The sequence below is a fragment of the Solea senegalensis genome, linkage group LG16 (assembly GCF_019176455.1).
Source record: "Solea senegalensis isolate Sse05_10M linkage group LG16, IFAPA_SoseM_1, whole genome shotgun sequence".
Classification (NCBI taxonomy): domain Eukaryota; kingdom Metazoa; phylum Chordata; class Actinopteri; order Pleuronectiformes; family Soleidae; genus Solea; species Solea senegalensis.
In genome coordinates this window covers 2014439-2026728 of record NC_058036.1, presented here as the reverse complement: position 1 = coordinate 2026728, position 12290 = coordinate 2014439, and positions in this window count along the sequence as shown.

Sequence of the window (12290 nt, the reverse complement as noted above, 5' to 3'; positions counted from 1 at the left end):
TAGTTTCAAACCCTAAAAAGTGGCGTTTAAAGCTTTAAAGGAGCAGTGTGTACACTTTTTGTTTTTTTGTCCTTCACATTCAAACCATTGTTCAATGAGTTCACGCAATGTGGGTTTGCGGTTCTGGTCTCAGAACTGCAGACACGACAGTTCTCATCATTCCATACGGAAGAGGCGGGGTTTATCTGAACTGAACTAACGACTGAAAGTCTTTACATGCTGAGACCAAATTTTCATCTTCAATTGATGAAAAGTGTTATTTTAACACTTAATTCATCTCGACTCAGTAGCACTCTGGACATCACATGACTCAGTTTGTCTGTAGGTTCGTTTTGATGTACGTTCCTCAATAAAAACTGGGGTATAGTGGCTAGCATTGATGCCTCACAGCAAGAAGATCCCAAGTTTTGGATCCAGGTTCCAGTCAAAGGCCTTTTGTGTGTGTGTGTGTGTGTGTGTGTGTGTGTGGAATTTGCATGTTCTCTGTTTCCGGGTTCTCCAGTTTCCTCCAACAACAACAACATGCAGCTCAGGTTAACTGGACACTGAATGTTTGTTTGTCCTGTGATGGACTGGAGACCTGTCCAGGGTGAGTCCCCAACATTTGCCCAATGTCAACTGGGATTGGCCCCATGTGGATCCTCCTGTGGATGGATTTCAGACTTTGTTCTGCTTTTGTGAAGGAATGACCTCCATGATTAGACTCTGCTGAAGGAGCTTCTTCTTCTTTGGTGTTTTTTTTACAGAGCAGTTAGCATTGAAAATGGTTGCATTAGCGCCCCCTTTAACCTTTTCCCTCTGCATTCTTTTGTCTGCGACAGCTCGTCCAGCTCACGCGACGACAATCCAACATCTGCAGCTTGTGTTGTCCATTTTATTCCGAGCTCTTTCTCTTACCGTGGCTTATTTCTGCTCTTCTATTTTGGATGCGATCTATTTATGAGCGATGTGAGTGTTTATGCAGCCCTTTTTCTTTTCCGCCCCCACAGAAACACTCAGGTTACTATGCCGCAGTAATTACCCTCCCCGCTTTTAGCTGTCATAACACTAAATGTTTGGACTCTGTCGCACCGAACAAAACCACCGAGCAGACATAGTAACCGGTGTTTAGCGGCGGCGGCCGTGCCGCTGACACAGGGACGGTGGGAGGGAGCGTGAAAGTGGGCAAATGTCCACTGGTGTGAGGCAACATGAGGAGAAATGCAGACGAGACATATATAAATCCATTTTTCCAAAAAAGGCCACATTTGGATGAGAGGGTGGAGCTTACTGAGAGACACCATGTGATCATTTTGAGTTGAGTTTAGTTTTAGCTGTCGGTCATTATTCCAGGGAACCACATTAAAGGTAGGCTTGGAGATCCTGGAAAAACAGTTGGCGCAGGCTACATGTTGAATTCAAAAGTCCAAATGAACAAACTCCTCTAAGATTGTTTGTTGTACCAACATCTTAGCCAGTAAAACATCAACTGTCAGTCATGGAATCCCGGGGTTAGAGATAGACTCGCGTAGATAGACTCTTTGTGTAGAAAGGACCCAGTTGAGGTGGTCCTGGTGCCACCAAGATGCCTTCCTCTGGGAGGTGTTCCCCGTACGTCCAACTGGGAGGAGACCTAAGGGCAGACTACGGACTAGGTGGAGAGATCGTACCTGGGGATCCCACAGACGAGGCCAGGGAAAGGGAAGTCTGGGTGCTCTCTGCTAGAGCTGTGCTAGAGTGTGCAGCTCGGAGTTAGCGATAAGCTAATTTTCATATCCGGGGGGTGGAGGTGACACCGTCGAATCCATCGGTCCTGGGATCGAGTACGCACAACGGGGACACTGAGCTTTGGTGGAAGGGTTCAGTACCAGCAGATCAGGAGGGGGGGGCACACCTTCGGATGTGGACGTAGCCCAGACTAGAGCCAGGTTGGAGAGATCGTAATCACTTTCTGTTGTGCACTTAAAATGACCTGAAAATTTGAGGTATGCGCCTATATTCTGTTTTGTTGAAATGGCAAATATCCTCTCCTGTTTCTATGGCAACCGCCAACTTTTATGTTCCCGGTGCAAAAAACAACGTCCTTACATGTCTTTGTGTTGGATTTCCTTCTAAGGTTATTCACTGTCTTTGATCGCGCAGCTTAACCCTCGGGAAGGGACTGATTTGGGAGTAATATCACAGTGATTAGTTTAATGAGGTGGTTTTTATCATCAACTGATGAGGAGTTTGTTTGTTAAAGTGAAATTGGTTGTGTAATGATGATACTCGTGCTTCAGCTCCACAGTGAATTCCTTCATCAGATCTCTGGAGTCTTTAAAAGCTCCCGGCGTTTGCAGTCGGCATGTGACGGCAAATGTCACAACACCACTTCAGGTCATTCAAAACTCTAAAGTGTCATCAAACGCACTCAGACTCAGGCTGAGTGGGTGTTTTGAAGGCAGGTACACGACGCACAAAGAATCTCAAGACTGTCACATTTCCGGTCTGAGTGCCGAGCTGCGATCCACCTCCGCTTCACGCCACATATCTCAGATTGTTCTTCCTGTCGCCGCTGAGGTCTGTGATGAAACCTGCAGAGGAGGAATGAGGGTCAGAGCAGGTGTTAATGTTTAGATCTATCGGATGTTCGGCCTCTCAGCTTACGACTCAAATGGTCACTTCCAGGCTTCACTTGAATTTACTACACTCTCAAGTCCAAACGGACAAAAATGTCCACTTCCAAAAAGTGCTTAAAAACATCACCGATTAATATTTTTTTCTGCATAAATCTCTTAGACAACTTCAGCCCTGCTTAAAAACCACCAGTGAATCATAAAGTGAATCTACCGCTCCAGTAGAAACAGCGCCACCATGGCAGCACTTTGCAGCCCTTTGTGGGCTTTCAGTGGTCTCCACCGTTCAAACGCAGTCACTGATGTTCACTCCGGTCTTGGATAGCTCTGCATCAGCCTTTGTCTTGGAAGTAGCTTTTCCCCGAAAACCGAGTTTGAGGCCTCTGCTGTAATAGCTGAGCTGCTTGATCATCACAGGACAATTTACAGTGTGTTTGAGGTTTGCCTTTGTGAACGTGAAGCGAACCAGCTGAAAAATTCAGCAGTGTATCAAATGTCCCTCAGGTGTGGACCAACAAAGCGGACTCTCAGGTGTGAACACACCCTCAGACTCTGGAATAATGTAAACAAGACACATGTTGGGTGTGTTAGCTTTCAAATACGTCTGGCTGAGTTTCAAATCAGCGTCTTTGTACAGAAGAAGAAGAAGAAGAAGAAAAACATCATGTTGACTCTTTGTCTCATGTAGGAAATGAACAAGCACTTTCATTAATTACTAATTACTATGACTACCAACAGTCTCCTGGCATTATGGGTTGCAATTACAGGTTTGCGGGCAGCAGATATCGTGTTGATATGACTATGAGTCCACTAAAGATACAACTCCAGGGAAACGCCCACTCCGTTTGATGGACAGGTGAATAAAGGGCAGAGATTAGCACCTAGCAACAAAGATGGAGACGGAAAAACAAAACAAAACAAGTCGAGCCTCTGTGTGCCAGTGTGATGATAATGTTACATGTTTATACACTTTAAATGCTTTTATGACACACTTTATAGACAAAATGGCTCCAATACTTGCGTGAGGTGTTGATACTTGATTGGATTTTTAAATTTTAAGTGGCTGATAATTAGTAAAGTAGGTCTTTAACATGCCACAATTTAACCCTTTAACACCTGAGCCTCAAAAAGTCCGTCTTTGCTTATTTTAACCATAAAAGGGCCAGAAAATGATCCTGTGAGTTAAGTGCTTTTGCCCGTTTTTCCAGAATAACTTTCAATATCTGGCAGTTATTTTCAATTTACAGAGTATTAACAATTTAAAATGGAGAAAAACAAAAGGTTTGTCTCAATGTCCAAAAACAGGCCAAAACAATTGATTTCCAACTCTCTCCTCTCTGGTGACAAACACGCTGAGTCGCCGGCTTCCTGCAACATCAGGAGTCAACATATCGTAATAAACACGTGTTGGCTTTGATGTGCAACTTCTCAGTTTTCAGAAACCGTTGGAATTTCTCCGAAATCTTGTTTTAATCCCGATGAATCCATTATCAAAATAGTTGACGATTCATTTAGTAATCGATTAATCGAGTAATTGTTTCAGCTGAAGATCAGTGACTCCCAAAGTGTGGTCCTCGGGCCCCTTGTGGGCCGTGGAGGTACTACAGGTGGAACGAAAGGTTGTTTTTAAAAAAGAAAAATGACTTTTTAGTTGTAGCAACATGACGTAAATTACATTTACAGACATTAAGAAATCAAGTTGTGGTTACAGCATCATAAAATCATTACTTAGTTTTAAGTAACAGAATAAAATGAGGTTGAATTAACCTCCTTTATTTAAAAGGTCCATTGTGATAAAACTAAAACACATTAAATGTTCTAGTTAAGTCGATTAAGAGAAATACTTATATTTACTCATGACAATCAGTTTTCTAGATTTGTTGAAGTAACAAATAAGTGTGAGAGTAGATATAGTCTTTTTTCTTTTAGCTTTTTTATCTTAAAGGCTGCTCAAACTTTTCAGATTTATAAGTAAGTGATTGTCTGTTTTCTGTTTGGAATTCAAAGGATGTAAATCAATAAATAACATGGGACTTGTACGATGAAATTCTTCTAAAAACGTCTTTCAAAACCTCGGCTGCACACACTTTCCCACCACTTTGACCATAAAGTGGAGAATGTGCCTAATCCAGGGCAGAGTTATGACATATGGTCAGTGGCTTAAGTGAGCCGGGGCCGTCTTAAGATGTAAGTGGAATGCTTATTCCCAAAGGGCAGCGGGAAGGTAAATAACGCAGACAATGCTCGGCAAGATATGGGAAAATATTGACATGGCTGACCTCGCTGCTTAACTGATTAAGGCTGGTAACATCTCCCAGCTGTTTACTTCACGGCTTCCACTGTGATTTCTTCTTCTTTTTAGCCCACATAAGGGTTTTTCTTAAAATTATTTTTGCTTATTTTCAGTCACTTAGTTAAAATATGAAATCAAATTAAAATTTTGTGAGTTAACCCTCTCAAAGCTGGACTGGGCGACACATTTTTTTGGTATTATTGATCAATAATTCCATAATAACATGTAAATCAAGTGATTTTACTTAAGATTTATTAAATAACACGTGCATAAAATAAAAGCTTTGGTTCATATAGTCGACAGATATCTATTGGAAATGCCCGGTTTATGGATTAACCCTTTAATGCACATTGCATTACTGTAATTACGCGACGGTTTGTGCTATCGGACAAATTCCAACGGTTTCTGAAAGCTGAGAAGTTGCACGTCGAAGCCAACATATGGTTATTACGGTAATTTCACTGCTGTTGCAGGAAGCTGGCGAATCAGTGTCTTTGTCACCAGAAAAGGAAAAAATGCCTGTTTCTGGACAATACTCGATATTACTTTATTTAAATATGTTTTATACTGTTCAAATTTCATATTTAATACGCAAAATTTGGTTTTTGTATACAACTACAGTGTGTGTTTTTTTTCTAAATAAAACTTTAATACTCTATTTATTACTGACCTGCACAGTAAAATAATATAGAAATGAATATATAAAAACATGACAAAACGTGCGTTAATATGTAAAATATAGAATATATCTACTCCACAAAGTTCCACTTTAAAAATCAACTATATCTCCAACAGTCTCGCTTATTGCAGCTTTAACGAAACAGCTCACAGTCACCATGTCACAGGTTAAGTTAAAGTGAAATCCATGTGTGTCCATGCAGAGAAATCTGCGCTGACATTTGCTCTTTGCTTTCCTCATTAAAGGATCACAGAGTCCTGCTTCACTCGGCCTGGTTTGGCGTTTTTATTGACATCAGATAACGGGATTTCTTCTGCAGCTCTCCGTCCCAAATTAGGTCTGACTCGGTGGCAGTGAGGCACGAAAGACGACGCCGGTGAATGTGAGAGGATTTCAAAGACCAAAAACCAGTATTTAAAATCCATTTTGTTCCTCCTTCTGACCTCACCGCCCACATGATTACTGAGTTGCTGTAATCATCAATACGGATCAATACTCAATAACTCCTCCGCTTGTTCTTGTTTGGAAACTCCGGGACAAACTCCCACTGAACATGTGTCAAAGAAAAACCATAAATCATAAAAATATAGCCGATGTTCAGAAGCAATGGGAATGCAACAGTTGTGAAATGAGAGATTTTTCAGTGCTGATATGAAAAATGTGAACTACACAGTGAGATATTAGTGCTAACGAATGTTTGTGTTGCATTGTTATCAGTTCCCGCCCTTAAACCAAAGTCCATAGAGAAAATCTGCGATTTTTCACCGCAGCACACATGAGTTCGTTGATCCACTGCTGCCTGCATCGCTGATTTTAAACTCCTACCTTCAGATTTACCTACGAAAGATAAACAGACCGAAAGAGGCAGCGGTAGAACAAAAGCTCCTGTGTCTCCGTGAGCTAAAATCGCTGAGGCCGCTAAGCATCTACCTTTTACCAGTAAATTCTGCTCGACCTTTCTCATTGAAGAGGAAGCTTGAATCGCCGTATCCACACAAGGCTAGAAGCAGGGCATAGGACGCATTCCGACCAAAGAAGAAGAAGAATTGTCCAAGCAGAAACACACGGCTACCCGCTGGACAGCCGGCAACTACTTTAGCATTAACGGCAATGTCGTTGTTCTTTTCTGTCACCTGAGACCTGTCAGGATGGGAGACCGGCATCACTACTTCTTCTTCTTCTTCTTTGCCTCGACAAACTTGTCCATCTCCTACGGGACAAGTTTTGGACACTGAAAGGACACCCTTGTACTCCCGGGTGGATAAGTTATAAAGGTGGGGGTACTTTTGAGCCATCGCCTCTTCAACTCCTCCGCTAGCCTCTCGTCTTTCGGATCTGTAGCGTTGTTTCTTTGGCGACTTCTGTTGTCGAAATTGTTTCGCTGCTTAGTGACCGGGGCTTACACTCCACCTAGTGGTGGGGCGGAAGTTCACGCGCACCCAACGCACTTCTTCCTGTTGTTCTCACTGTTAAAGAAAAATTCTAAACTTCATCAAATCTGTTTAGATTCCACAGTATTTTCTTCAGAACCATCAGTTTGTCAGCAGTTTACTTTTTACTTCTTTTTTTTTTTTACTAACTAACAAGGTGAGCACAGTAATGGCTCTGTGTTGTTCCTCTGCAGAGTTTGACTGGGAATTCACCTTCTAAATGAAGACAAATGGCACATAAAGTGTCCAAACACAGCCTGCGTCTTCCCCTCTGCCGTCCTCCTCCTCCCCCCCCGATCTGTCTTCAGGCTCCTTCAGAGCTTCGTCGTGTGCGAACTGCAGATGCAACTACACACAGATTTTTTAAAGAAGCATCAGGGGGAAACTTTAGGAGGGAGGACGGTTTGAAGTCTCTCCATACTTCACCGACTCAGCTGTAGTGCAGTATTAAAAGAGACGACTCGGTTCTCCTCTGTGTTTCATACACAAAGTCTTATCAAGTGTTTCTCTCTTTGACGCCTGTTTTTTCTCCACCTTCACAAACACTCTGTTACAGAAACACCTGCACATGGTTTCACGTGTCTGCTCACAAAACACCCACATGCAATTATTATGTATGTTTTATATAATACAAAGCTTCAGAGATGGACTTGTAACTTGTCAAAATGTCACCATGCGTCTTCTGTTGCTAACCTGTGTTGCAGCTAATGACGTTGCTAATTTGCATTGCAGATAATGATGTTGCTAACTTGCATTGCAGCTAATGATGTTGCTAACTTGCATTGCAGATAATGATGTTGCTAACTTGCATTGCAGCTGATGGTGTTGCGTCACAGCTTATCTTGTTAACTTGATGATGTTGCTAATAACGTAGCTGATGACGTTGCTAATAATGTAGCTGATGACATTGCTAACTTGTGTCGAAGCTGATGACATTGCTAACTTGTGTCACAGCTGATGTTATTAACTTGATGACATTGCTAATAACGTAGCTGATGATGTTGCTAATATTGTAGCTGATGACATGCTAACTTGCGTTGCAGCTACTGACGCTACTAAATTGCAATGCAACTCATGTTGCTAACTTGCATAGCAGCTCATGTTGTTAACTTGCCTCAAACAAATAATGTTGCTAACTTGTGTTACAGCTGATGACATGGCTAACCTGCATTGCAGCTAATGATGTTGCTAATTTGCATTGCAGCTGTTGAAGTTGCTGAATTGTGTCGTGGCGCTGCTAATAACATAACCGCTGACATTGCTAACTTGTGTCGCAGCTAATGATGTTGCGTCACAGCGGCTGTCATTAACTTGATGACGTTGCTAATTATGTGTCCGATGACATAGCTAACTCGCGTTGTAGCTGATGATGGTTCAGTAGGTGTTGTACAGTCTGCTTGCATCATCATGTCTTAGCCACATTTACCAGATTCATGTGATCTCATAAGGTTCCTGTAATCTCACAGCCTGTACATGTTCACACACACACACACACACACATAGACTTTCTGTTTCATTAGACAATCACTCACTCACTCACTCACTCACTCACTTGCAGGGAGGGAGGAGCTGGTGCTAAAAGACTTGTAATTTGTGTTTTGCCAACAAAGAGCAGCTAATCCTGCGGAGAGCTTTGTCACAGCTGCTATTGTGTTTGTGTGGTGAGTGTGTGTCTCTGTGTGTGCGGTGAGTGTGTGAGTGTGAGTGTGTGTGAGAGAGTAAGTGAGAGCGAGCGTTGAAGGAAAGAAAAATGTGGACAAGAGAAAACCCAAGGGGAAAGTGCAAGAATAAAGAAGAAAGAAAGATATGTGCTTGCTGTGTGTGTGTGTGTGTCACTCTTTATACCATATCTATGGGCGGTGGGGGGGTGTATTTGTCGCTTGCCCCTCCTGCAGTTTTCTGCATGAACGAGCTGATCTCAGCCCGTCTCCTCCTCCTCCTCCTCCTCATGGTCGCTGCTCCTCCTCGGGCCCGAGCTCAGACCTCTCGCTCCTCTAAGCAGCCCGTGGTGCCAAGGGGTCGCGGGGGTCACAGGGGAGTGGGAGGGGACGGCCGCAACGCTTGTTGGAGTCGTTTAGCTTAAGACGTGGATGATCTCTCTGATATCCAGCAGGGGGCCGAAATAAAGTCACCAATGTGTGACAGGTGGAAAGAGAGTGAGCTAATAGCGTTGGAGCAGTGAAGGGCCTTTTTTTCTCCTGCGCCCCCTCCCCACCAAACCTGCCCCATTCACACATAAACCCCCCCATTGAATTTAGACTTTAGCCTACATGGATACTGTTCCATTTTTGTTTGAACATGCATCGACTCTGCTCTGGATACGCCTGTCCGAGACCTTTTCAAACGCTGGCTTTCAGCCGCGAACGAAAAAAGCGACGTTAAAACGCGAACTTTCCGGGCACGTACACTCGAGCAATCCATCGTATTGACCTTTGAATCCACACTGAACTGGCATTTTTGGAGCCTTTAAATGATTTACTTTGGACGATGTCATAGCTCCGCCCCTCTGTTACATCATTAGGGCACGAAGGCGACAAATATTACGCTGCACTGAATTTCACGAAACTCGGTGGGAGCGTGTTATAGCTCAAGACGAACAAAAAAGTCGATTGGGACCATGGTCTCAACTCAACAGGAAGTCGGCCATTTTGAATTTGGCGTCCATCTTGGCGATTTCCACGGTTCGTAAATGAACAAAACCAGTCTGAGCGCATTTATCGCACCAACATAAGAAAACCGCGACAATTTGTACTCGACACAAGGCAAAAAGTTGTGTCGTTAAGGTCTAAGTTCAAAATCAGAACCAGAAATTTCCCGCAAAGGGAACTTACAGGGTTCTGAAAACACAGGGTTTTTGGAAGTTAAACAAAAACAGAATCATGTGGATTTAGACTAAAGAAAGACCTTTCAGGGGCAAAGAGTGAGGCAACCTAGAGGGAGTCTAATCAGTATTAGGCAAATTCATCAGCTGTCACTTCAAAGAGAGAAAGTGCAGGTTTTACACGGCTTTGATTCTCACTTTCAGAGTGTGATCACATCTCCTCTTTGAGATCTCAGAGTCTGACACAGTGGCCTCGGGGAAGCAACTGACATCCACGGTTCACTCTGGAGAGAGAGGGAGGCGCTGAGCCGCTCTCGGCAAATTCCCTCCGTCTGGGAGCAGAGATCGCAATCTGCATGTGGAGTTCAGCGTTTGTGCGCCCGCTAACATGTGACAGAGCGCACAGGTGCAGCCGTGGACATGTGCGAGCAAACAGATGTGCAAAATAAGCTTTCGACACTGTAGCACATTTATCACCCGGGGGTATGGAGGAGTCGGGGGTTCTCGTTTAGCGGCGCTGTCGCAGTAAAGAGGAAGACACATCGACTGTGACCAATCGGTGACCGCGAGGACACGGTCAGGCACAAAGACTGATTTTACATAGCTGTAGTTGTCACAGTGAGAAATAAAGCTCTTGATTCTTAGTTTAACGCTGATTTTTAGCATTGTTGTGATTGTTGAAAGCCGCCAGAGTCTTCACCAACTGCTACAAGTGACCCCGGAAGTGAGCGTGTCTTGTTGTTTTTGATTAAATGCGGTGAACGTTATGGCAAAATTTTGATATAAGAAGTCGCAAAAAGCCAAAGTCAGTGGTTCTTATTTTGAAAGCCAGGTTGAAAAGAAGTGGTGCTTGTTTTGGGATTTGTAAAAGTATTTTTTTTGTGTTTTGGAATAATGGTTTGCACCTCCAGGCCACCGTAGAGCAAGGTAGAGGCAGGTGATCCGCCGTGGCGCCCCCTAAAGAGAAAAGCCAAAAGACTGTTGGCGACATTAGAGGTTTACATTTAAAAATAAATTGTCAAATTTGAATAAAATGTGGTTCAGGTCCAGGTGAAAACCACCCGAATACCTCAGGAGACAGGAGAGTTCACTATCAGTGTGTGTGAGACGTCTCACGAGGACAGATTGTCTCCGTGTGAAATGACACCTTCACTTCCGGCACGCAGCCACCTCATGTCAGGCTTGTTTTTGGGTTGTTTTTTTTTTCCTCCGTGTGACAGATCGAGGCCAGCAGAAGTGAAGCGATGACTGAGTGACGCTGCTGCGACACATACCTGACATCTGCCAACAAACACTCCCTCACAGGCCGGTTCACTGCCGAGGGCGGGGAGGCAGGTAAAACCACCTCACAGCAACCAAGTCTCAGTTAAAGGTACAGTAGGGCCACACCGTCCAATAACACGCAGATTAGGAATTAGGTCAAATTGGATGTACATTTTGGAATTCTAAATAGATTTTGGAATATAAGTAGAATTTAAAACTATAAGTAAAATTTGGAATTTAAGTAGATTTTGGTATATAAGTAGGATTTTTAAGTATTTCTAACTATTTCAATCTACAGTTCCACATTGTTTGGATTAAAATTTACTTTTATTAATACACAAAATTTCCCTTCTTTCTCAAGTGTGGGAACTTTTTAATGGGACGTTTCACAACTTTTACGAATCTGCTTCGGTTTCCATTCAGAGAAATGATGCATTTAAAAAGGCAGGTGGAAACGAGTGACGATTCAAGGCCGTCTGTGATTGAAATGTTGAAGTCTCCTGCGTCACATTCTGTTTCTTCTTCCCTGTATTTGCATGAGGTCACACAATGTACATACTGTAGGTGCTGACACGGCAACTGAGATTGGGCCTGAACACTGAGCAGTGGAAACAAAAAATAAAAAAACCTGGTCACTGGATTCACGTTATGCTCAAATGTTATTATGGAATAATTGACAGAAATATGTCGCTTGTATCTTCATGGTTCAAACCTTTACTTCTGTCTCGTCTTGGTTCTGAGTTGTTTGTTTAGAAACTGTTTGAACTGAGTTTCACTGTCACATTTTTCATTCTTCATTTATTTTCACACGCGCATTGTTGTCGTTGAGCTTATCAGTGAGGAGCGCTGATGGTCGATTGCACTCGCAATCAAAACAGCAGCAGCGTCACCCGAGCTGTAAAAGACTGCACATACTGAGCCGCCGCTCATGTTTACACAGAGGGATTGAGGAATTAGCGCAGAACAAAAGTCACATTTACATGTTTGGACAGAAATGAGAGCTGGCGTCGCTTCTCAGCATCAGAGATAAGGTCTGTTGTGATTGTAAATCAGACCTGGCTGAGGCCTGTCGTCGACGTGTTTGTGTGTATGTGTGTTCTGCAGCGTTCACCTGTGCCTCGCCGCGAGAACAGGTCCGACCGGCCATGTGAGTTTCTCCCTCACCTTTGACTCTCCTCCCACGCTGCGGCGCCTGCAAATCCAGCACACG